The 24,724-nt window shown below is 34.8% G+C and overlaps 1 protein-coding gene across 1 annotated transcript in view; it reads right to left on the bottom strand.

Annotated features, from left to right (window-relative positions):
* The window catches only part of SNX24 (sorting nexin 24), a 74,447-nt gene that overhangs the window by 40,907 nt on the left and 8,816 nt on the right, over window positions 1-24,724 (bottom strand). The window lies entirely within an intron of this gene.

A 24,724-nucleotide genomic window follows, 5' to 3' on the forward strand; every position in this document is an offset into this window, starting at 1 on the left:
ACACAATTTCTATAATGAGTTAAGGGAACAACTGCAGAACGAGCATCTACCTTGTATTTCAAGTACTTTTAAAAGAATGAATTTTGGTGAAATGCATTTATGTGAAAATTTGCAACTTATTTTGTCTCTAAACCATTTCATATCTATAGCAAATTAGGTTTGCACAATACACTAAGCTGTAGTATGGTTTGATTTTAGCTTGGTGTATTCTATGAATCCAGCCCGATTTGTAAATCATAGTTTATGATTTAACATTACTGATGAATCCAGACATAAAACACATTCAAAAAGCACAACTTAACAATTATGAGTGAACTGGAACAATAAAGTGATCCATGTAGTACAGTAGTAACTAGGTGGCATCAAGTGATCACCTAGTAAATAGGTGGTAAATAGATAAAGCCAAGGTGGCACAGTGGTTAGAGTGCAGTACTGCAGGCTGTCAACGTTCCAGAAAACCCCTCATGCAGAAAAGACTCCGAAGCCAACATATTTCAAAGTTCTTTTACTAGCATAGGTAAACTGGCACAGTTGAAAACCGAAACTGGGGATTCGAGTTCCTCCCTTAGTAATACAAAGTCCAAAATCTCCACCCTCATTACCCCTCTGCCGGTCACATGCTCCAATCCTCAACCGTCCCATGTCAAAGCATCACTCCGGCTACTCCTCCAGATGTGACCCAGCCTGACCTTGACCGGCAGGAAGAATGTTGTTATGTCTAAAAGCCCCTTGTACCCCCCACTCTCCTACTTTCCCACACCGGAGAAAAGGGCCTCTGGTGGCTCAGACTGCTAAGACAGTCTGTTATTAACACAGCTGCTTGCAATTACTGAAGGTTCAAGTCCCACCAGGCCCAAGGTTGACTCAGCCTTCCATCCTTTATAAGGTAGGTAAAATGAGGACCCAGATTGTTGGAGGCAATAAGTTGACTTTGTATATAACATACAAATGGATGAAGACTATTGCTTAACATAGTGTAAGCTGCCCTGAGTCTTCGGAGAAGGGCGGGATATAAATGCAAATTTTTTTTAAAAAGTGGCAGCATGTGGAAGCCTTCGGCCTAGTATGGCTTCCAAAGCTGACACAGGCTACTTCAGCTGACTGTTAGCTGCAGTTCGTTAATTCAAACCTCACCAGCTCAAGGTTGACTCAGCCTTCCATTATTCCAAGGTGGGTAAAATGAGGACCCAGACTGTTGAGAGCAAGAGGCTGACTCTGTAAACAGCTTAGAGAGGGCTGGAAAAGCACTACCGGTAAGTCTATTGCTGGTAAATGGATTTCTTTATATAAGTATGGCTTTTGAATCAAGGAAATAAGATATAATAAATGTTTTTGGGGAGAATGGGGATAAAAAAACTCTTATTAAAGTTCAGGATCAATGATCAAAGTTCATGAACATTTTTTAAGTTGGAAGATAATTTTGGATTTCCATATTGTATGTATGGTCTGAAGCTTCTGTATGTTAGGGATTGTTTTTCAGAAATACTGGCTTAAATACTATTATCCATATGTTACTAAACTCTGTATCTGGGGTATTTTACTTTTCAAAATCCCCATTTCATAACTCTAAACTAATTGCATACAGATTGTAGACTTCATATACTATATATACAGAGACATAATATTGTTTATTTGGCTTTGGTTTAATGTGTTATGTGAATCTAGTAATCATAATTAGTTAACTATAAATTATAATTTAGTAAGTTGTATAAACTGAGTCAATTGTGGTTTCTTTAAAATCTCAGCAATAAAACAAGCCATGGCTTAGTGTGCTATATGAACATTGTTTCTCTTAACTATACAGATTAGCAATCAGCAACAATACAATTCAACAGACAATACATCTTTATTGCAATTTTATTATTGTAATTCTTCAGATTTGCCATATACTTGCTAAGAACAATTAAAATTAGCTTTAGGATATTTAAATTCTTAAAATACTGGTCATACTGAAAATTGATTACTTCGAGAGTTTCAGAGTTTGCTACATGACAAATGCAAACATCAAACCAAAACATGTTCAATTACCTGAACCTTGAAAACATAAGATCCAGCAGTTGTAATCAAGTTACACTATGCTGAGCTCTTTGCAAATGAAATTATATATTTAGAAGTTCTGTACCAAAAAAAAGTTCCTACTTTTGAACAAGCATACACAATTTCATAAACACAACATTATGGATTGCTGTTGAAGTACAAGTTGCAGCAACTATTTCCCGAAATGACGAAATAGCTTATTGCAATTTCAATGAATTTTATAAAGTACTATTTAGTTCTTTAAGAATGACATGAAAGGTGGAAGGAAATCCCACACTAAGAAATATCAGACATGATTATTTATGTATTTTTGATATTCATACATTTTCTGATCTAAAATGAAAATTGGTTTGTCCTTGCATGCTCACTGTCCATGTAGCAATGCATAAAGACTAAGAATGAGCCATAACCACTTCCATTTTACAATTTTTGAACAAAAAAAGTTAATGTATGGTTTTAATATGCAGAACTACAGAGATTTGGTTTACATAATGCACCAAGTTCTTACAGCTTAAACTATATTTGGTTAAGTTCTCAGAATGCACTAAGCCAAAATTTAAAGAAGCCATTTTATAATTTATATGTTTCTTGTGTTATTTTCAATCAAAGCAGTATGTTAGGAAGGAGTGAAATATTTTCCCATTGTACCAAAGCTATTTTTTCTCTTTCTTAAATCTGCTTTTCATAACTCTTCTTTCCAAGAAAAAAAAAATCACAGCTTGTGGCAGAACTTTCATACAGATCATGGCAAATAAAATCTATTAACAACAAACACATATAAATGTATCTTTCAAACCACATTCATTTCCCTCTCCATCAATGTGTGTAACCTTAAAGTTGGGAGATGGGGGATTGAGAATGGTATGCACACATTTAACCTATTATATAATTTGGCTGTTTTAGCAAGGAATATAAAACTTCAATTACTACACTCTGCCTTTCAAAGGTGTAATTCATAAATGCAGCAGATACAACAGCTTATATTTATAACTGTTTGGCAGTCAAATGAATGTTCTTTTTCTTTCACCACAATAAAAGTGCATTCAGTTCTCAACAATCTTCTCCTATAATTGAGCCAATAGTTGATAGGGGAAATAATTATCCATTTAACTCATACAAATGAAGAACAGAGAGTGTGTGAAGACCTACACTTTTCTCAGATTAACGTGCCTAAAATAGGACATTTTATCTCATAACTATCAAAAGATGGAGAAGAAATACTGAGATCTATTAAATTAAAGTCCTATTTGAAAAATTCTTTGTGAGAAATCATAGCAAAGATCTTTATAGTTAAATAAAATATATTTAATAGATGTCTTCATTTAACACAGAACAGTAAATCATTGTCTGATTATCCATTATAATAAATGCATTACAAACTGTTATGATAAATGCGCTATAAACCATAGCAAATTTGGAAAGCAATCAATCCCCCAATACAAAGCAACATTTCCAATTGTTAACGTATTTGGAGTTAAGGCCAAAGGAAGAACAAAAACATCACCTTTAACTAGAATTTAGTGCTAAATGGATGAACTTCTATAAGCTGGGGAGTGGGGAGAACCATAAGCTTTTATAGTCCAACTTTCTTTTGCTCTGTCTGTATATCTTGGAGCAGAAGTTAACAGGATTCAGTTTTTGTTTTTACAGTTCCTGGCTTATTGTTACCTATGAACCAGAAATCATGATTTAAAACTTGTCAACAATTTAAATGCATCCAACCAAATGATGAAAACATCAAAAATTATTTGATGCAAAACTTTCAGCACAGAGAGCAACCCTGAGCTTCCATTTGTAACTTAAAATACTTTCAAGCTGAACACCCGTAACTTGGATCCGTGCAATTTTCTAATAAGTAGAATTACAGAAATTATTTATCCCTGCTTTTTTTCCTGGATTTTCCTCGCCAAGTTCCTATTCTAAAAATCAGTTTTGCATATAATATTTACCAGTAAAATCAGGCTTGATCTTACTCATGTCTGACATTGGCCAAATGGAGAAGGGATGTTTCTTGCTCAGAACTTCTGGAATTCTAATCTTATATTAAAAAGATGCCGATGTCTATGTATGAGGATTCTAGGGTGTCAAAATAAGGAGAACTGAAGGGAAATACTAGGTGTGCCATTATGGAAGTATGCTGAAATTCTTCAATATATATTTGTGTTCCATATACAGTACAAATATACTGAAAATTTTAAAAACCAAAAACAAATCTGTATTTCAAACTCAAATAAAAAAACAAAAAAAAGTTATCAGTAGAGGTGTACCCAGTGTACCAAGCAATTAGTTCTTTGCAAATGAATTTTACTCAACTTTACTACATCTTGGCTGAATACTAATGAAGTTAATCTGCATTTTTATTGGCCACCTGTATCCATTGCCTAACATCACAACTAATTCCCTTTAGATCAAAATTTCTCATGGACACTTAAGACAGTGCTCTAGCCCAATGCATTTTATATAATAAAAACTGAAGAAACAGAGCACAAGGTAGCTAAGTTTTTAGAAGCAAGCAAGTCTTTTTAAGTAAGTTGAACTTACTTAAACAAAAAAAGATATCACTGTTTTGTACCATAAAAAATACACACTGCCAAATATAACAGAAATATACTTTGTTTTTTAAACTGCAGAAAAAACAATTGTACCAACCTGCCTTCCATTGAGGACCTGTATACTGCACGAATCAAAAAGAGCGCTGTGAAAATATTTACATTCTGGACATAAACTGTTTCAACTCCTACCCTCAAAACGACACTATAGAGCACTGCACACCAGAACAACTAGACACAAGAACAGTTTTTTCCTGAAGGCCATCACTCTGCTAAACGAATAATTCACTCAACACTGTCAAACTATTTACTAAATCTGCACTACTATTAATCTTCTCATCGTTCCCATCACCCATCTCCTTCCACTTATGATTGTAACTTTGCTGCTTGTATCCTTATGATTTATACTAAAATTGATTGTTTCCTGATTGCTTATTTGTAGCCTATGACTATCATTAAGTGTTGTATCATTAAGTGTTACATTTGTACCCTATGAGTATCATTAAGTGTTGTAAGTGTTGTACCTTGATGAAGGTATCTTTTCTTTTATGTACACTGAAATCATATGCAGCAAGACAAATTCCTTGTGTGTCCAATCACACTTGGCCAATAAAAAATTCTATTCTATTCTATTCTAAAGTTAGTGAATACTGAAATATCTTGGCATAGAAGTACTCAGCAGAAGACAGGGATGCATCCAATAAATAAAATTATATTTTTATCAAGTTATAAACAAAAAAAATCTGGTACTACTGGATCCATTTCAGTAGAAATTAATAGTAGAGTTTTGAACAACTGTACAAGCTAGATTCACACTGGCTACATTCTAGTGACCAGATTGGGTCACTATCTGGGTTTAAATACACCAAATCATAAGTTGACCAAATGCCCTAGATCACACAATGCTTAAGGCCACAAAAACCCTAACTAGAATTAAATCTAACCATGTTTGATATATTATGTTCAAGCCATTAGATGATTTAATTCATTCAAGTTGTATACCCCCAGCCACACTTTTCACATGGCTTGTCATATTTAATATTTGGGTTCATATATTTCACTGAGCCATAATAACTCCATTATTCTATTATTTCAAAGTTCTAGTTTACAAATGGACATTGGTGCATATAAAATCATTTATATTCGACATATACAATGTGACAAATGGTCTAAATAACAGTACTGTAGCAATGTAATTCCAACTTGAATTCAGCATTAAATTCAAAACCTCTGGCGCTGTAGTTAAACCAGGAGAAAACCAGCTTGTGTGAGGATATCTTTAATGTCTATATGTCATTTAAAATCACTGTTGTGAGATGGAAAGGAGTCCCTGTGGATGTTTACTCTGCTAATCATAACCGACAATAGGGTTTGGTGCTCGTCTCCTTTCAAGGGCTAATCAGCCAACTGTCTGAAGATATTTCTGTGGTCATGTGGCCAGCATGATGTCACAGAGCACTGTTACCTTTCCATCAAAGTGGTACGTATTTATCTACGTGCATTTGCATGCTTTCGAGCTCGCAGAAACTAGGTGAAGATGGGAATTCACCTTGTCACACAATGGGCTATGGGCTTTCCAGCTGACAAGTCTAGCATCTTAATTGCTGAGCCTTTGCGCCTGCCGTTGTGAGGTGGACGGGCCATATAAATTGTTTGAAATAATGTTTTAAAAAACTTTTTATTTACAGTTTTCCTATTCTTTAACACTCCGAATTATACCATTTATTCATATAAGGTACCAATACAACACAAATTCATGATATGGAAAATACTGTTGGATTCAATGATATAGGACAGAGGTCTCCAACTTTGGCAATTTTAAGCCTGGTGGACTTTAATTCCCAGAAATTCTGGAAGTTGAAGTCCTCCAGGCTTAAAATTGCCAAGGTTGGAGACCACTGAAATAGGAGACATGTGAGAAACATGATACTATTGATACATTTTGCCCACCTGCCCAGCTATTCTAATGGTCATTCAAGCAGCTAGATATTCATTTTCTACGGTTTCTGTTTCTCACATATTTAGTCAGTTCAAGATCAGATGTTCTAAAATGTCCTTCCATTGCAGTTTTCCAATTTAGCTATTTTGGAACAAAGAAGAAGAAGAAATGATACATACTGAGGAATATGCTGAAACTAAAGACATATATTTGTCCCCATCTCATTCTAATTCAACCTGAAGAGTTTTTTTGGGGGGAAGGGAGAGTGACTACGTGTTTATTTGCAGAACAATATTACTACTCTATTGAATACGTAATACTAAGTACAGATTTTATAATATTTTTAAAATTGTATGCTACTCTAAGTATTTACTTAATAGTAATTAATTCATATTACTTCATTGTTTTTTTCTGTGCAAGTTTTTTTTAATGAAACATCAATAAAAGAGAAAGGAAAAACATAAATTAAAGATTTAAACATTTAACCTAAATTTCTAAAAGGGTCTTCCAAACAGAATCCATAGTAGCAAAATGCTTACTCAAATATACAAAGAAATGTGTATTTTTCACCATAAACTAATGGAGAGTATGTCCATCTGTAGCTCTATAGTATTAATTTTTTTGTAGCTATAAATGCATGTAATATCTATTTTTATTGTCCTCATAATAGTTTTCAAACTGTTGACATATCATGGAAAGCAACACAAGCATCCTCAAATATCAATGAAAGTTTAAGACCAAAATTAATCTGTGAAAACAACTTTTATCCAGAAAAGGATTTATTATAGTACAAAATAAATCTGCATTTTGAGGACTGTCTCTCCAACTCTTAGGTGGACACATCAATAATTCTAAAAGACCCATGTAATGTCTAATGCATACAAAACAATATTCTCTGAATTAATTAGCAAAATGACATAGATGCTCAAATGGTATTCCATTGATTCATACACAGCATTCTAATTCTTTATCCCATGCCTCTCTTCCTACTTTTGAATATCTAATTTTTCATTTCTAATTTAAAGATACAGTCACTTCATTAACACAAGTTCTAGTTTACAAATGGACATTGGTGCATATAAAATCATTTATATTCGACATATACAATGTGACAAATGGTCTAAATAACAGTACTGTAGCAATGTAATTCCAACTTGAATTCAGCATTAAATTCAAAACCTCTGGCGCTGTAGTTAAACCAGGAGAAAACCAGCTTGTGTGAGGATATCTTTAATGTCTATATGTCATTTAAAATCACTGTTGTGAGATGGAAAGGAGTCCCTGTGGATGTTTACTCTGCTAATCATAACCGACAATAGGGTTTGGTGCTCGTCTCCTTTCAAGGGCTAATCAGCCAACTGTCTGAAGATATTTCTGTGGTCATGTGGCCAGCATGATGTCACAGAGCACTGTTACCTTTCCATCAAAGTGGTACGTATTTATCTACGTGCATTTGCATGCTTTCGAGCTCGCAGAAACTAGGTGAAGATGGGAATTCACCTTGTCACACAATGGGCTATGGGCTTTCCAGCTGACAAGTCTAGCATCTTAATTGCTGAGCCTTTGCGCCTGCCGTTGTGAGGTGGACGGGCCATATAAATTGTTTGAAATAATGTTTTAAAAAACTTTTTATTTACAGTTTTCCTATTCTTTAACACTCCGAATTATACCATTTATTCATATAAGGTACCAATACAACACAAATTCATGATATGGAAAATACTGTTGGATTCAATGATATAGGACAGAGGTCTCCAACTTTGGCAATTTTAAGCCTGGTGGACTTTAATTCCCAGAAATTCTGGAAGTTGAAGTCCTCCAGGCTTAAAATTGCCAAGGTTGGAGACCACTGAAATAGGAGACATGTGAGAAACATGATACTATTGATACATTTTGCCCACCTGCCCAGCTATTCTAATGGTCATTCAAGCAGCTAGATATTCATTTTCTACGGTTTCTGTTTCTCACATATTTAGTCAGTTCAAGATCAGATGTTCTAAAATGTCCTTCCATTGCAGTTTTCCAATTTAGCTATTTTGGAACAAAGAAGAAGAAGAAATGATACATACTGAGGAATATGCTGAAACTAAAGACATATATTTGTCCCCATCTCATTCTAATTCAACCTGAAGAGTTTTTTTGGGGGGAAGGGAGAGTGACTACGTGTTTATTTGCAGAACAATATTACTACTCTATTGAATACGTAATACTAAGTACAGATTTTATAATATTTTTAAAATTGTATGCTACTCTAAGTATTTACTTAATAGTAATTAATTCATATTACTTCATTGTTTTTTTCTGTGCAAGTTTTTTTTAATGAAACATCAATAAAAGAGAAAGGAAAAACATAAATTAAAGATTTAAACATTTAACCTAAATTTCTAAAAGGGTCTTCCAAACAGAATCCATAGTAGCAAAATGCTTACTCAAATATACAAAGAAATGTGTATTTTTCACCATAAACTAATGGAGAGTATGTCCATCTGTAGCTCTATAGTATTAATTTTTTTGTAGCTATAAATGCATGTAATATCTATTTTTATTGTCCTCATAATAGTTTTCAAACTGTTGACATATCATGGAAAGCAACACAAGCATCCTCAAATATCAATGAAAGTTTAAGACCAAAATTAATCTGTGAAAACAACTTTTATCCAGAAAAGGATTTATTATAGTACAAAATAAATCTGCATTTTGAGGACTGTCTCTCCAACTCTTAGGTGGACACATCAATAATTCTAAAAGACCCATGTAATGTCTAATGCATACAAAACAATATTCTCTGAATTAATTAGCAAAATGACATAGATGCTCAAATGGTATTCCATTGATTCATACACAGCATTCTAATTCTTTATCCCATGCCTCTCTTCCTACTTTTGAATATCTAATTTTTCATTTCTAATTTAAAGATACAGTCACTTCATTAACACAATTTCTTGTTTTCTGACATGTCAAACAGAAAATCCTACAATAATTCCCACCTCACAAAGATTTAAATGACTTCATCCAAATTGGAATTGTATCAGCTTTCAAGACAGCAATTTACATGAAATCTTGTATAGTTTCTCTGTTGGTATAAAATGCAGATGCCACTGCACATCAGGCCTGTATTTGACTCTTTGTGTGGACAGTCCAAAACAGTTTTCCTGATCTGTTTCAACTTGAAATGTTGTCAATATATGGATTGTCTTGCTTTCTAATTCAGTGAAAAATCTAGTTTTCCATTAGTCCCTGCCTTTCTAATTTTCAATACAGCTTTACTAAATGTAATTATTAAAGGCAGATTCAAGAAAGCAATTACTGAGCTACTGGTTTGTATCTCTGAAGTCTTAATAAGAAGTAAACCACCAAAGTGCCAGGAATGCTTAAAATCAAATTCTCCACCATCATCATCCTCATAATCAGACATTTTACAAAATAGTTCCAAGTTTAGAGCTGCTTCTGAAACTTCCATTTTTCTTTGTCTGAACTATTTTATGGGATAGAGTGCTTGCTGTTGGTGAAAAAGAAGGTCATAACTATTCAGTGCTCTGAATTATGCCTTTAATGTTTGTGTATCTTCAAGTAGACAAGTTGGGTTATTAGTGGCAATCTGTTTATTTACAATGGGATTACATGGGATTCAAAGAACTAGACAGTTAATTTATGCATCTTTGTGTTAATGGAAAGCAGCTTTTTATACCCTCATGGTAATCTACCTTTGAGGTTAATTTGCTTTTGAAACTGGGAGATCTTTGAAAAGTAATGATTTCATGATTTAACATGAAAATTTGGTTCTAAAGGAGGAGGAAGAGGAAGACTGCGAATTACATAATCTACAATAACATAAACTTAACACAAATCTTGAAAAAGCTTTCTTCAAGACAGACTGGAGAAGTCAGATAAAATCCAGTGAACTAAGATGAGACAATAGTATATGTTTTCACAGTTTTAAAATTTTCCCTTTAAGTAGTTTTTGAAGTTACTTTAAAAGTTTTGCAACATTGCCCATCAACAGTTATCTTGCTCCAGATACAGTGTTTGAAAAGATAGCTGTCAAGGGTATTTAAAACACACAAAACAGATTGGAGAACTTTAAGAAGATACTGCCTTCTCTGTTTCTGCTTTAAAATGCATATTTCTTGCCAAAAAATTAACAAACATTTTCTATCCTGATGTTTCTACAGATACGTTGAATACTCCTGAGAAGATTTGACATTTTTTTTGGCAGATCTAAAGTAATTTTCTACACCACATTTATACCACAAAATCCTATTTCTATAAAGTTCTTCAAATGCTTCTGATCTCCATATATACAAGTAAAACACTTGTTTTTTTGCCACACTATTTGTCCTCACTGCAATCTGCATACTTTAAAACAGGGGTCTCCAACCTTGGCAACTTTAAGACTTGTGGACTTCAACTCCCAGAATTCCTTTGCTGGCTGAGGAACTCTGGGAGTTGAACTCCACAAGTCTTAAAGTTGCCAAGATTGGAGACCCCTGCTTTAAAACATGGTCTTTAAGAGCCATGATCATGTTTGAAGTTGTATGAGAGGGGGTGCAAATATGGCAGTAGAGTGTGAAAATTAGCTAAATTAATTCCTGTCATGTGCAAAATATTGAAAAGAACTCGGTTAAGATAACTACAGTTAAGTAGGAATAACCATTGTTCAATTAATGGTAATTAAAGATACCATTACCATTATTTCCCAAGAAATTGTGTTCTTTTCGTTCACTATGTAAGACATCAAAAACTGATAAGCAATACAAAAATTGTAAAACAGATATTCTGAGCTATTTTCTAGAGGCTGGTAGAGAGTCAATTCTGTAGCCCGTTCTTTTGTCAGCTAAGCAAGAAATCTGTAAACAAGAAACATTTTTCTCACTTTAGCCCACTAAATTACTCAATTGCCTCAATTTATTAAAATAGAATATTGGTGGAAAGAAGTTCTAAAAACATGTATGGTCTTGGGTAACCCCTATATTCATCCACCTTTCCATGTGAGTTCCAGATAGAATTCTGGTTTTTAAAATTACCATTGGTCTATAATTCCAAAGAATAATAAAACTGAGATAAATAAAAGGCAACATGGAACAAGGTTTAATAAAACTTCTCTACATCTTCATCCCAAATTTATTCTGCATATTTTTTCTCTAAGACTCTCTGCTTTAGACACTGAAGTTTGAATCTGAATTCCTTGGGTGATTTTAACAAAAAAAAAAAAAGTCTTGTTTTTTGACACTGAACAGATTTTGGCAAAATCCCTTAAACCCCTTTCTATTTCTTTTTAAAAACAGAATAGCCAAACAATTTAGAAAAGCCTCTGGACCATCCTGGACAAGAACTTTTAGAAAAACTGCATTCTTGAAATTTTTTAACAGCCTTGCAATTGATTACCAAGAGTTAAGGTACACAGATCTTACAATCAAGTAGTATTTTACTGAACAAGCATTCAGTACAAAGACTGGTAATGAAAGTACTAGATATGGTAGGTATGGATTATAATCCACTTGAATAGGCAGGACTATGCTCTCTTTAGTTATAGCTATGATGCCCAGAATGTTTTCTACAGACTTGTATTATACACAACTTTCTGGCCTTAGCTTCCTCTAAACAGAATTACTCCACTCAAGGCAGTATTAACTGCCTTTGAAGATTAACTAGAAATCAACATTTTTGACTAAAAATGCAGTCACCAGAATTCTGACTTAGTCATAAAGCAGAATAAACCTCTTCAGCTGCCACGTTCTTTCCAAATTCAATTCACTTTTTAAAATCCTGAACAGTTTTACCCGGGGTGGTGGTGGTGGTAAAATAAATATTGCATAATGGTGTGTTTTTTTTGCAGAATGTGATTAATGAATTTGAAAAACTTAAGTGCTAACATCTTGAATCATTATCGAGTCAATTTATAACTGAAGTATGCCTAGAAAGAATCTCTAGACTATTTTCTGTTTCTTAACAATTACTAGAATTCCCTGAATATCATATTTCCAAATGTTCTTTTTTTTTTTTAATGAATCTGGTTATGAATTTTGCAGCACAATTATCACTTGCTTGGGCTTTTCTCAGGTAATAACGATTTAATGGGATGTTCACAGGCTCTTCTGTGTGGCAACAACAAATAATTTATACACAGCAGATGTCAACTGTCATCTCTGTCAATTGCACTTGTCTTCCTCTGCCTCCTTAGCCTGGGTGAGCTGTCAAGTTTCTAGTTTCTGATGTGTATTTACATCATTCAATGATAACTGACAGTAGTGAAAGGCCACAGAAAACTGCTTATTGATCAGAGCAAAACTAGTTGATGGAACAGATGATGTTGTATTACTGAATTGCAGCTACACTCAGGTGATGACATTTGGTTCCCCATATACAAGTGTTTAATAGCATACAACTTCATTATATCATGCCACTAATGCTTAAAACATTGCCTAGATTTCCTGATTGCTTTGTCTACGTAGGGTTGAGGACAATCTCTTTGTGCTGGTATCAATGTGCTACTAACTGCATTTGCTCATAAACCTTTGCAAATGGCTCGCTAACTTGCCAAGACGAATATATCAGACAGGTACTGACATTGCAATCGTGCAATGCTCAATTGTGCTTATTGAGCTGACCTTTTCCTCCCCCCTCCCCATTTAAAAAAATGCTGGTAACTTACAATTTAGTGAGGCACAACCTCTCAGGAAGATACTTTTAAAAACTTTTCCACTGCTTAGTACGTACGTTGATGTACCATTGTTGCCAGGCAGTAGCATCACTAGGCATGATCCTCTCTTTCCTTCCACTCTGTTTTTCCAGTCCTTTCACCTTGCGTGTAAGAGCACAAACAAGACTAGAAAAGGAGACAGCTAGTTGTCGAGGTGGGGGAGAACAGATCTGCATCTCAATTCTTAATTACACACACACACACATATATTTGTTTTCTGAGGTTTTCGCGGGTGTTTGTATGTAGGTCTTTGGTTATTTGGGTTTTCTCCCGCGTAAAATTGGAAGTGTCTTGGCGACGTTTCGACGAAGTCTCATTCGTCATCTTCAGGCTTCAGCTTCGTGCTTCTGGGAGCAATTCTGTGATTGCAGCTGTTTCTTCCTTTTTAACTGCTAGTGGGGGTTTGAACTGATTGGGTGGGAGCTTGGCTGTGCTCTGATTGGATGGGGTTTTTTTGTGCTCTGATTGGCTGGGGGTGTGTCCTGTTTGGGTGGGGGCTTGGTTGTGCTCAGATTAGTCTGAGCTGCAGGGGGACTTGAGCTGGTGAGCTGCATTGCTGTTGTTTGGCTTTGTGTCTGTGGTCGTGCTACATCTTCATAGTGGGTGTCTGTCTGTTGTATGTATGGATTGGAGGGGTTTGAAATGGCTAATGTTGCAGCTGCGGTCTGGCTTCTGGTCCTTGGTCGTGCCTCCTGATCAGTGTGGGTTTGGGTCTGCTTTCTGGGTGGATGTGTGGTGGTGACATCCTGTGTGGACCTCGTGAGTGTGGGTCTGGTGTCATTCCTCGTGTTAGGGACTCATTTGTCAATAAAGGCGGGTTTCCAAATGGCTGGTAGGCGGGAGGTATCATCTCATTTGTTCATGCTGTGTGGGTGTTTTTCTATCTCGATGGCTTCTCTGATTATTCTGTTGTTAAAGTGTTCAGTTTTGGCGATAGTTCTGGTCTTTTTAAAGTCAATATCGTGTCCTGTGGCTTTAAGGTGTTGGACCAGGGAAGAAGTTGGTTCCTCTCTTTTGACTGAGTTCTTGTGTTCTTCAATGCGTGCACTTATTCTTCTGTTGGTTTGTCCGATGTATGTGGTGGGGAAGGCGGTGCATGGGATTTCATATACTCCTTGGTTTTCTAACTCAATTTTGTCTTTGGGGTTTCTTAGGATGGTGGATATTTTTTGGTTTGTGCAGAATGCTGTCTTGATGTTGTGTTTGTGGAGGATCTTGCTGATTCTGTCTGTGGTGCCTTTTATATATGGGAGGAGGGCTGTGCTGAAGTGCTGAAGCCTGAAGATGACGAATGAGACTTCGTTGAAACGTCGCCAAGACACTTCCAATTTTACGCGGGAAAAAACCCGAATAACCAAAGACCTACATATATGTGTGTATATATATATATGTGTGTGTGTGTGTGTGTGTGTGTGTGTGTGTGTGTGTGTGTGTGTGTATTACTGAATTTTGAAGGCTCTTCAGGCTGTGGAATCTTGGTGCTAAGTCTCATAAGCTTTAGAAGCACCACTACTAGCAGGAGAAAACAAGGAATAATATACTTTCAGAGCTCAGACAAATAAGTACTGTTATCTCCTAAGAAATTCCATTTTCAGAACTGCTCTGTGAAGAGACTGCAACTGCCAATAATGGTCATATTGACAGCAAAAAATATAACATGACCAAATACGCAGATTTCATTAAAATTAATAACCTAATGAGACATAGTTATATTCAATACAAGTATTATTATTATTAAGTGGAATTAGGCACAAATAATAGTTTCAATAATTTACAACATAGAAATGCTTATTAACAGCATCCCTTAAAATGCCTTTCTACAGATAGCAAGCAGTGTTGTGCATTTTTATTTTTTTTTAAAAAGTTACATACATGCAGTGCAGTTTTTGTGTACAAAGGTTTTAATTTGTAGTTGTTAGGGCTCAAGTTTTGCCAATTCTTTTTATGCAGAAAGCAAAATTTTTGTATTGGATGAAGCCTTAGCAATAATTTCTTTTAGGCAGATTTTATGGTTTGAACCAGGTAAGCAGTTTCTGCCCCCCCACTTTTGTAGAGATACCACCTGGAAAAGTATATAAGTGGACTTGGATGCTGCAGATGTAAAGTAGGCATTTTCTCTTCCAGTTCAGTTTCTGCCTCCCTTTTTGGAGAAATATTCTGCCCTTTTAATATTTCCTAAAATATTTCATTTTTCTAGGAGAAAAATGGGTACTAACTTCTTACAATATGTTGTCATTTTCAAATTGTAAAGGAAATCTCCCATTGACAACTTTCAGTTTCTGGGATCCAAACAATTTTTAATTCATTCCCCCCCCCCCAATAAGCATCAATGAAAGGTGATCCAAATGTCCATCCTGTATTTAAGACTATTCCCATTAATTATAAATCAGCAATAAAAGATATAAATATTTATTGCTTTGGCTGGCAAAAAAATACAATACACTTCAAGATTTACAAGGTAATACCTCAGGTTTCAGAAGAGCAGAAACTGACTCTTTCTGACAGGAATATGTGAACTGGGCAAATAACTGAGACACTGCTCTAAGCATGCCTGTAGCACTACTATTACTTCTTGGGGAAATAAAATCAGTAACTGGAACAACTGAGTTTTTCTGAGATCCAAATGAGTGAAAATAATAGTATCATGTTTACTATTACACCCATCAACAAAAATGTCCTATTATTAGTTACTTAATAGAAAAGTTAGTTTTGTGGCGTTTCCAAATCAGCGAAAATAATAGTATCTAATTTACTATTACACCCATCAACAAAAATGTAACTATTATTAGTTACTTAACAGAAGAGTTAGTTTTGTGGAGTTTCATATTTGGAAGAGGCCAGTGGATCTCCACACTTGTATGTGGGAGAAAAATGCCTTCCCAAGTTGGCATGGTACAACACTCCCATCTTTTGCTACCGGAGTAAAAGCTAATGAGGCAGGATATGGAGTTTTGGGGAACTATGGCATAAATGTGTCTTTGAAACATTTTCCCCCTATTGCTGTACACTGTATTCATCTCATCCTCAGCCAATGCTCACAACAGCACTAAAATATTCTTATCAAGTGTAGGTGCCCAGACAAAAGTTTCTTGGCCTCGGTCTATACTGACAGCCCAGGAAAGGATGAAAAGTGGAGAATATTGGGATTCCTCTTCTGCCTCCAAACCAGCTTTCCTTGTCATAATAGGCAGGTGAAACGGGAAAGACACCAGGGAAGATGGGTCTTTGCATCCATTTTTTTCTGCTGCAGAGCTACTTCACCTTGTTGTGACTAGGCCCAAGTAGTTATTACCAGACACAATCAGTCCTAAACAAACATATTTTATTAGAACAGCTGAGAATTACTTCATTTTCAGCTTAGTCCAAATTAATTCCAAAACAAGTCCTTCAGAAAAAGTCCTTCGGCTTTATCACAAACCTTTTATGTTCTTTGGCACCCTGCCAAAGGCTTTTCTTGGCAAAGCCCCACAAAGTTCAGAAACAAGAGATGCCACCGACAAGAAACAAATTTGCTTTCCTACAAAACACGTTGCTTTCTACAAAGAGCCCAAGAGCATTTGCTGCTCTTTAAAGCCTTATGGGGGAGGCCAATCATCTCCCGGCCTTACTCCTGAATCGTCCTTTTTACTTTAATTGCTCTTGCCTTCTGGCAGCTCTTTGCATGCATGCACTAGGAACAGGCTCCTCCTGTTCCTCTGGCTCTCTGTTGTCCACCTTGGAGGCTCTGGAATCCGCGCATCGCTCCCAGATGGCCCTGGCCCCATCTCTGTCTCCAATGCAGAGCCCTCGTCCGGCTCGTCCTTCCCCTGACTCCAGGACTGGCCCATTGTCTTCCCCAGCCTCCTAACCGTCTGACTCCGCTGCCAGCTCCACAGGCTGCTGGTGGACCACAACACACCTAGCTCTACTTCCCACTGCCAAATGTCTGCTGTGGAGGCTCTACATTGCTCTCCTGAATACCCGAAGAAGACAAGTTGTAACTGCAGCAAAAGACTAGGCTCTGGATATGCTACAGTCTCCTAAAAGAAGAGTAGTTAAGTCCCCTCCTTCAAGGTTCCGTATTACAGCTAGGGTGGGACATTTTAAACACATGCTAAGGATCTCCCATGTAATCAAGATGACACGTATCCAGCAGACTTTTGAAAGGCTTCAGGATACATATATTAAATGTCCATCCCCCCAGTTAAAGTGCTGAACACCTAAGCTGTGTGGGAGAGGGGGAGCAATGATATTGTGGTGGGAAATATACTGCAGCAGCACTACTGCCACAAAGCTGGATAAAGTAGCACCCGAAGGACATGCTTTTTTTCGTTCTTTTCTCCCACAAAGGGGAAAAAAAAGACTCTCATCTAGAACTGCTGTGGGCGAGGGGTTAGAATCTATTGTGTCCCATCTCAGAACCAAACGAGTTTACAAAAACTAAGATAATGGGTAAAATTGCTGAGAATTATTTTGAGTAGATTTTAAAGTTTTTGCCAATACACCAATTGATGGGAAAAAGAGGTGAGCATCTAATGCTTTGAAAACTAGTTATTTTAGTTTTAGAGCAAATAAAATTGATGTGTTTTTTTTAAAAAAAGAAAAAAGAAACTGCACATCTATATTTTAAAGGCCATTGCCTAAATGGAAATAAAATCACCGTTCTAACTATGCTGTAATGGAAAAAAATTGCTCACAGTGAGTTATTAAAGTGGAATTGAAGTCTGCTTCCACCTGCCTATATCCAGTCATTAATTCACTAATTAAATGATAGGTGTTATCAACTACAGTTATTTGATTTTGCCCTCCTACCACATTTCAGGCTGGCCCTTAATTTTCTCTTTATTATTTTTTCAAAGGTGTTGCCTCCAGGTTTATGCATTTACCCGTTCAATAAACAATCAAAAATTTAACTCTTCTATAAATGCAGAACTGTTCTAGAGATCAGTCATGTTTTTAATAGTATTGTTGGGTGGATTTATCAATCACTGCCGTGAACTGGGATTGATCTTTTGAAGTTACACATTTATTTGTTTTTTTAAAGAATTCCAGAAAAGAAAGAACCTATTTGAACTCAACAGATAGGAAACAGAGAAGGCAATGTGATCTCAACATTGCAATTTTTATCTTTCCCCTAAAATAAAACATTTTTGCAGCCTTGTTTAATTATATTTATCCTTAGTCAAAGTAATATTTTCTAAACATTGCAGAGTTAAATTCTGTTAAATTCAGAATGCATCATATTCAGGGAACTGTTTCTATTGCCACAATGCACTCTGGGTTGTATGAAGAAAAAAGGTTGCATATCTTTTCTAGTACTCTTAAGGTACTTTAAACCAGGGGTGAAATGCTCTCAGAGTGGACCGGATCGCATGAACTGATAGTGATCGTGGCCGGTAGTTTGGCGATCTGGTAGCGATGGCGGAGCAAAGCTCCACCCACCCACTCGGGTGTCATTACTTCCTGGTTTTAACCAGAAAGTAATGTGTTTTATACCTTCTGCACATGTGCAGGTCTGCCCATGCGGGGCGCATGCACTTCTGAACCAGTAAAGAAGGTAAGTATATTTCACCCCTGCTTTAAACTAATGCCTGAAATAAGCTCATCATAAGGCTTGATCATATAGAATGAGTGTTTACTTGAACATAAATGTTTTCAAGTATGAGTTTCACCCAAAGTGAGAAAAGATCTAGCTCCAATTTCACCGTAGTGTTGATTTTAGCAAAAGGCCAAACTGTGGTTGCCATTATCTTGAATAAGAAGCCACTTATTTGAATGAAAATGTAACAAGTCCAACAATAAACCATACAAAAAAAAGGTCAATTATTTCCCATCCTTGCTGCCATGAAATGTAGTGAAATCTACTAAACATGGATGGCTTTGAAAAGAGACTAAATCAATGAAAAGGAGGAAAAGCTAGCGGGACTAATTCTGCACTTTGAATAGAGCGATAAAGTAGATTCTTTTAACTCAAGCTTAACTTCCAATATGATTCTCAGATTTCTTGACAGTGTTACAAAATAGCTTCCTTTTTTCCAGTATGTTTGTAACTTCCCCCTTTTAGTCAAGAACCGTGGCATTTCCAGTTGGTCTCCCACCTAAGAACTAACCACAATTAATTCTGTTTAAATATTAAGACTGGCCAAGTTCAACTAGGTGCTGCCCTCTGCTGAGGAATGATTGTATCTCACCTCTTATTTGAAAACTCAGTGTGGAGACGGGACAATTAGAAAAACTAGTTTGGCCTGAGAGAATGATTACGCCTAATGATTTCAGTGATTAGGAAACACTTGAATCTGGATTTCTGCTGATTTAACCAGAAATAATTGGCTTTTAGAAGGAACAGAACAGCAGACTGTAGAGCTCTAGACTGATTAGCATACATTTTTTGGTTCAGATATATAAAAAAAATATCGCTTAAAAGAGACCTATATACAAATCCATTTTATGCACTATTTGCTTCAATACTACAGCGTGTAATTCAGCACAAATCAAAATATGAAGATTTTGGACCTGTTTTCATTCTGTAGCACGCTGTCAGGGAGATTAATGCAACCATGTCAAGAAAAGGGAAGATTTAAATTTTTCAACAGACTATAACAAAAGAAACTGAAAGGCCCTGAGGGAAAAGGGGAAAAAAAGCTGTGATTCAGCTAGAGTACTGAATATCTAAAACAAATGCAGATACCAAGCACAGTGTCAAAAAGATACTGAATAATATAAGAAATGTGTAAACTAATGTCAAAAGATACTTGCTAACTAATGTCTAAATCACTTACAAAATGAGAATATTTTGTTGCACATACAAGAGTTACAATTATGTTCCTGTCAAAAATCTAAAGTACTGTCAAAAAGTCAAAGTACTGAATATCTAGACTAAATGCAGATACCAAGCACAGTGTCAAGAAGATACTGAATTTCTTAATTAATGTCAAAAGAATATTTTGTTGGACATGCAACAGTTACAATTATGTTCCTATCAAAAATCTACCACTTATCATTTGGAGATTACTAGGAAGCTAAGAATGGCAGAAAACAACTATCCTTTCAAAGTGACAATTACTAACACCAAAACAGTTAAAATGACTTAGTTCCAAACATTTGGCCTTTGATTAAGCCATAGTTTATACTTTTATCTGTTGTACAATTTTCTTATTTTCCCATTATTTGCGAATGCTGCTAGTATCTTTTTGCATATCCTTCATAGCTAAAATCAGTGTCAACCTTTTTTTTTTAACGTCCCCTTTTTTGTAAGAAAGTTATTGTGGATGAGTCAGATAGTTGCATCGTTGACACAGATAGTGTCAACGAGGTCATATGGAAAAAAAAAACTAAAATACATTGATTATATTTTTATTCCATTTACTTTGAAACAATGTAGGCATCTTTATTTTATTTATAGAATAGAATAGAATAGAATAGAATAGAATAGAATAGAATAGAATAGAATAGAATAGAATTTATTGGCCAAGTGTGATTGGACACTTTATTATTATTAAAAATAATTTGGGATAATAAGTTGTCATGGTTTTTCTTTTTTTAAAAAAAAGTCTTTCCTGGGCATGCAAGTCTTTAAAGTTAATTTTAAAATGACATCTCATATTAAATGCATAGAGTGACCCCTACTGTTATACACGTTGGATATTCAAGTAAATGACAACCCAACCTGGTAATTGATTCACTGTAGTGTAAAACTAATTAACCAGGTCAGTCTTAAAGTACATTTGTTAAGCTTTTGGAGAGAGGGGGAGAAGGGAATTGATAAGTAGAAATGTGAGCATTTGCAGTTTATAATGAAGTTGACAGTAATTACCCAGTTCTTTCACACTTAATTGCATAACTTTGAATTAGGATTCAAAATAATTGTTGGAACATAAATTATACAAAATTGTAGTATTAATTTTTCATTGCATTGCAGGATCATCAGTCAAATAACTGTAACAAAATATAAAATGACTAATAAATCATCCTTTAAAAATAATATTTCCCAAGAAATTAACATGTATAAAAGTCATGAGTTCTTGGGGAATTTCAAACAAACACATTACATTTAGATGAAATGTTTTCTTAAATATATTTGTATATTTATTAGCGTTTTTGTTGGCACTGATTTTTATCATGATTCAGTTTTGATTAACATTTAATAAGAAATTATATATTAACATAAAAACAGCTTTCCCTCCAAACACGTGTGGTTAGGAATATTCTTTCTACCTAATACCAACTGGAATATATTACAACCTGGATACGTAGTTAATTCACTCCTGAAAACACAGATTGTATGACAGTTTCCAGAGAGTCGATCTTGCTAATTACTTTCAAAAGAGCACAGACTTAGGTGACCATACAGAAGAAGAGATTTACATGTTTAGAAAAGGAGTAATCTTTCTCAGTAAATCTTCAACAAATACATGAAGTGCTGCTCCACATTGGCACACATAGCTTTTTTGAGGGAAGAATTTTAAACAATAATTTTACTAGAAATAGAAGGATTTAGAGAGCAGTGATATTGAGCCTAAGGGAGCAAATATGACTTTTTAAATAGACATTGGATCACATTAAGTTACCACCGTAGCATCATCAAAATTGCACTGTTCTGCAATAATGGTTCTAATACTTCTAACAGAGAAGTATTACATTTTTACTGGAATGAATAAGTAAGTTTAAATTGTATTTATACTGGTTGTATTGATTATATCATATATGTATACATTATATTACCCACATACACACACACCGTATATGTGTGTATATATACAAATACAGTGCTAACACAATTTAAGCTTGCTTATTCATTCCAGTAAATGTATTTGTAGTTGATAATTATACCGATCAATCATTTTAAAGAGAAACCAACACTCATATTATTTATCACTAAATGATAGATCCTTTGCTTGGGCACAGTAATGAATTTTACATGGAGCTGCCCTTGAAGATCTAATTAAAGTACAATCAGTTGAGAATATACTGGCATAGGTACTTAAATACTTTGTGAGCAACAGTGTCATCCTATAGGTTCTGGGTACAATTCACAATTCCTCTTATTACCAATAAAGCTCTTTATGACAAAGGAATAAGTAATCTGTTGGGCAGTTTGTCTCCAGTTGTATCAATTGTCTCATTAGATTTGGAAGAGTAACTACTGCGAGCTGGGCAAGAACATTAATACATACGGTAAATGGAATAAGAGATAATAGGTCATGTAAATTAATGGTATGAAACAAAAAGGAAATAGGAAAGAAACAAAAGGAAATAAAGCAATATTTACTTTATATCAATACTATGTTTTATGTAGTTACTTTTACTGCTTTACCACATGTACTTTATCCAATTTCATATCCAATTCTTTTTTATTTCTCTTCATATAAAAATCATATAACGAAGTGGGCAGAAGTATGTTTTGTTACAAAGCCATTGTTTGCTACTTTTGACAATATTTATTCCTTACGACAGACTGTATACAACACCAGCACTTGCAATCTTAAAATTTCTTTGTTTTTGAAGTTTATTAAGTGTTCTATCAAGATATACAAATTTAGCTCCCTGCTCAATTTTTTTTGGGCTTTTACACAGAAGTATTCATTCGATTTTCTTTGCTAAACACTACTTCCTTTGTATATATTGATTTTCAAAATTACACTCATTAATGCATTATATGATCTTTATAACATTTGTTGTCAAAATTCAGATTCTTAGTCTATAATACAGGATTCTACTCTTAACACTACTGAACATGCTTAACACATTCAGAACTTTTTATCACTAACTTCCCAATGACCCAAATCCCACTGATTTGAACACAGATCTTATATACTGAGATCACTCAGGATACAATTATTTCAATTATCTCAGAAGGATGGTTGAGAGACTATCTTTCAGGTTTGCAACATTTTGGAACCCTTGGTATCTCAGTCAAAGAAGACTCTAAACTTGCACAACTTCAGCAATTTTTCATTTTGGAGCATCGGTTACATGTCTTAGAGTCCAGTGGCATTGTGTTCATATATATCGTGTTGTCAACTCTTGACTAAGCTCTTAAAAGTATATGGGTTTGAATTTCTATGCAGCAAATCACATACGTGATGCTGAATTAACTGGCCATTTTTAAAAATTCTGATAGAAGTCTCATCTTTTAACTGCTACATGGCAGGCAGATACAACATGGAATGTTCTCCAATCCCAACGGTCCTATAGATACAGCAATATGTTCAGGAATAATGGGGCAAGGTTATTTTAGAAGCTGAATTATCCCCTTAATTCTTAAAAGTTCAATATATTTCTTGCATTTCCCATGCAAAATCTTAAAAATAAAAAAATCCCTAAATTATGTCTGAATACAACATTTTCTTACATAAAGAAAAATCTACACTACTCTGAATTTGCCTGTGTGCATGTTTGTATAGGAAAAATGCTTTAAAGAAAAGATACTCCAAAGCAAATAGTTCCAAAGTCCAGTAAAAAGAAATTCAGTAATCTTTTTGTACAAATTCCATGGAGATTAAATATTAAAATAAAACTTTAAAAAAAAACGAAAACTACAATTAAAATATTAAAATCCACACCAATTCAATATTCAATTATTAGTTGCTTCCCCAAAAACTCATTAACACATTCCTAAAACACTTCTTGATAAATCAACAGTAATTCAAAATTTGATGAGTTTTCTGTTCTGACAGCTTTTATCTATAATTTTGAATGTTTCTTAGACGAAATAGCAAACATTAACACCTTTATGGTAATCGATTAATGTCAGCAGAATTTTAGAGAGCTATGCTACAGGCTCTAATATCACAGAAGTAATCAATTAAGGGAGTCAGTTAAAAATGATGCAAAGATCAGAGATGTCAACAGTAAAACAATCTCATTTTATGGTGTCAAAAGCAGAGTAAAATATGGCATTTATTTCATAACAAAGCTGAATTATTTTGCTAAGGTAGCCACACACCCACTTTTCTAGACAGTAACATCTATTTAACAACTATTAAATTACTGATTACATAAGAGAAATAGTTGTTTTGAAAGATGTTTAAATGACAGTGGGGTATCATCGTAATAAGATATTAAATATGTATTTTGGTTGAGATGTCCTGAAAACCTTTTGATCTATTCAGTTAATATTAATAGCAGACTTGTATACATTTCAAGACAAAATTTACATTGAGGTTTATGGAACTTCTTTTATATAACTATATTTAGGAAAACAAGCAAGCTCTTCAAGATCACAATGTAGACAGTTAATCAGAAAAAAATGAAATGTAACTAAACATGTGATTCAAACAAGAGTTTCCCTTTTTAATAAGTAGAAACTATGTCATATTCATTACTACATTACAGCTGAACATGACAAACTATTTACAAGAAATGCTGAATTTCAGAAATGGGAATAATGAAGTCTTGAAATTTCTCAAGATTTGTCACAGCTGACATTGCATTTGTCTATACAAGTTTTTAGCAAAAGTACACACACAATGGTTTCATTTCCTTCACAATTATTTAAATAAGTACCGTCAACATGAGGCC

The sequence above is a fragment of the Ahaetulla prasina genome, chromosome 2 (genome assembly GCF_028640845.1).
Source record: "Ahaetulla prasina isolate Xishuangbanna chromosome 2, ASM2864084v1, whole genome shotgun sequence".
In the NCBI taxonomy this organism is placed as follows: Eukaryota; Metazoa; Chordata; class Lepidosauria; order Squamata; family Colubridae; genus Ahaetulla; species Ahaetulla prasina.